Genomic DNA, 3,624 nt, shown 5'->3' with positions numbered 1-3,624 from the left:
CCTTATCATTATCTCTGCTTGCTGAGCAGAGCTCCCAAAGCTATTAGTGGTCATAAAATTACCCAGCTGTTTTTTAAATTCAACCATAGTATTTGACTCAGTGACCTCTTCGGTCAATGAATTTCACAGGTTGACTATACACATTCATAAGGCATTATTTACCTCAATTTGTTCTGAATTTACTGCCTCTTATTTTTATCAAGTATCTCCTTGTCCTCATCTTATTATGGGACAAGGTTAAAAAAAAAGTGTCCTTTGTAATTTTGAATGCTTCAATCAAGGACTTTTCTAAAATACACCAGATTTTAGAATCTTTTATTAGGAAAATGAAAAATCTAGCTATATTCCATCTAGTCTGTATTAATATTTTATTCTCACCATGACTTCTTATTACTTGGGTGTGAATTCAATTTCAGTTTTACCTCATTATTCTATTTCTTTCATATTATTAACAGCACAAGAGTGACAATCATGAACATACAGTTTTTTTTCCAGTAAGAAAATTCAAGTTTTTATGATGTGAAAAGATTAAACTCTTACTGATACTATGATTTTCCTTTAATTGAAGTGTCCATCTTAGGAAAATCAGTACACTCAAAACACTTAAATTTTTAGTTACCAAACCAGATTAGATTAGTATGCTTTTCAGTAAAAATATTTTTAGCATTACCTTTTTAAAGCAGATTCTTTCTGCTAGATTGTTCTGGAGCAATTTAGATACACCAAAATTAGAAGATTGGATAAGTTAGTCATCTAGTCACATGATTCTATTGTAATTCATCCGAATAGTGATTTTGTATTTTGAGTAGCGAGAGAGTTGCTCTCCATAAACTAGGCATATTTCTCACCACAATATTTGTAGTTATAAATAATTATGCTATTTATAAAATTAGCCATTTTCAGGTATATAGTCAGGTCTGATTTTTTTACACAGTACGTTCTTTCATAGCTGAAAATATTTGCAACCCCTGTTGTATGTCGTCATCATGTTCCTTCAAGATTCCCTAATTCATGTAATAAAGACACATGACCTTAATTTAGAAATAAAATAAGATGCATGTATTGAAACAGTTAAACTCAAGGAAACTAAAGATTAGCTCCACCTTGTTGTTTAGCTTCTCTTAAGGTTTGATCCAAGAGAACATTTGCTTGATAAAAATACAAGTTTCTGGGTTTCAGGGCGGACCTGTGGGGTGGGACGGAGCCGACATTTTAAACTAACTCCCTATCTGTACTCATCACAATTCTCTTTGGGCTTCTTCTCAGTTTTGACTTTCTCCCTTGGAGAGTTCTTCCATACCCACAGCTTCAGCTATACATACACCAATACTTCCCAAAGTTGTATCTCCAGCTTGGAGTTCTCTTTTGAGTACCAGATGTCGCCATCTGGTTTGTCTCAGAGATATTTCATACTCAGACCAAAGTAATGACTTGATCCTAAAATCTTGCCTTCATGTAGTTCCATCTACTTTCCTTGCAGTGAATATTTACATCACTTTTATTGAAGTGCTCAAGTCAGAAACCTTTGATCATCTTTTCCCCTTTCCTTCTCCTTTTAAATTTTTTTAAAAATTTTTTTTAACATTTATTATTTTTGAGACAGAGAGAGACAGAGCATGAACGGGGGAGGGTCAGAGAGAGGGAGACACAGAATCTGAAACACGCTCCAGGCTCTGAGCCGTCAGCACAGAGCCCGACGCAGGGCTCGAACTCACGGACCGCAAGATCATGACCTGAGCTGAAGTCGGCGCTCAACCGACTGAGCCACCCAGGCGCCCCTTAAATTTTTTAGTAAAATGTATTGTCTTATCCATTATTGGGTTTCTCTTGGATTTTGTGTCTGGAAATGTACCATCCTTAAGATCAGATATGTCATCCTGATTACATGATGACCTTGACTGCTGAGTTTTGGATCAGGGTTAGAGACCCAGAGTGACACCATGAAACCGAAAGTGGCCCTATTGAGGAAAAACCCCAAGATTTTTTTTTAGCAGCAAGCTTACATAATTCAAATCATAATTAATATCAACAGAGGTTTAATGAACACTTATTGAACTTTGAGATTTTGAGAAGAAATCCATTCTAAAGAACCCTAGGTATCTATGAATAAAAAATAAGAAAGTTAAAAATACTTACAAGTCTATGGTTCCAATCTGCTAATAATAGTTAAATCTTATTCTTCACAATTTCCCATTTATGAAAATTGGGTTAATATCTTTGGAAAAAATTTACATTTATATTTTCTTATAGTTAAATTAGAATTAAGCTGCTTTCAGGTATATTTTCACAGAAAATAATTACAATATTCCAAAGGCCAAAATATGCCATTTTGAAAGCTCTCATTTTCTCTGCTTTTCTGAAATATCGGTAGAAATGGGACCAAGGAAAAAGCAGATCCCTTTTTAAAAGCATCACAAAGATTATTTTTTTCCTTGTTCTCAAGTCAAGCTTTCTTATTGAAAGTTTTCTTATTACCAAGATGTTTGTCGCAGAAGAAGGTAGTGATATGTTATTACCTCAGTATAAATTTTAAATGTTATTATTGGTACTTGCAGATGAAATCGTCTTCCTAAAACAATACAGAAAGGCAATTATTTTTATCACTAATTTGGAAGGAACATATAACAATCAGTGGTTGTGAGTGTATAGTATAGTTCAGAGTTTAGTCTATATCAGATGACTTTATTTTTGTCCTTGTGTGTAGCTTTGATGAATACTCTAAAATGTATCATGTAGGTATAATTTAATTATGTAACATTTGGTACTGATGCAGGTTATAAAGTGTAATAAAAAGGACACTCACAAGTCTGCCAATACAGTTATAAAATAAAGCATCATCATTACTGTGTCCCCAATGGGTGTGTGTCTCCTTGATCCCATCTTTCTACCTTTCCAACACCGGTGACTCCCCCTTTAAATTTGTATTTACCATTTCTTTGCTTTAAAAAAAAATGGTTTGAGGGGCACTTGGGTAACTCAGTTAAGCATCCAACTTCAGCTCAGGTCATGATCTCACGGTCTGGGAGTTCGAGCCCTGCATTGGGCGCTGTGCTGACAGCTCGAAGCCTGGAGCCTGTTTCGGATTCTGTGTCTCCCTCTCTCTGCCCCTCCCCCACTCGTTCTCTGTCTGTTTTTCCTTCCCCAAAATAAATAAACATTAAGAAAAAATTTAAAAAATAGTTTGATGATATATCACTCAGCAGTTTTAAAAATTCATTCATGGGGTTTCAAAAACTGTATTTATTTTCACTATAATCTAAGATTCTGCTATGTGATAGCTACACATTTTATTTTTCCCTTTTCCTGTTGATAGATGTTTACAGTGTCTTAAGTTTTTGCTAGTAAGAGAATAATACCATAAATATTCTTGTGATGCACACATGTAAGGGTTCTCTATGGTATAAATCTAGAAATAGAATTGCTGAGTTGTGGGGAATGTTATACTTAAAAGATAATGTCAAATTATTTTCCAAAAGAATTGTACTACTTTAAAACCATGCTAGCAACATACATTAATTCTCATTAATGTATATACTCACCAAAACTTGTAATGGCAGTTATAATTTTTGTGATCTGGCAGGTATAATATTGTAGAGCATTGTAGTATTACTTACTAATTCTTTG

The sequence above is a fragment of the Panthera tigris genome, chromosome B1, assembly GCF_018350195.1.
Source record: "Panthera tigris isolate Pti1 chromosome B1, P.tigris_Pti1_mat1.1, whole genome shotgun sequence".
In the NCBI taxonomy this organism is placed as follows: domain Eukaryota; kingdom Metazoa; phylum Chordata; class Mammalia; order Carnivora; family Felidae; genus Panthera; species Panthera tigris.
Note: the sequence above shows the minus strand (reverse complement) of the source record.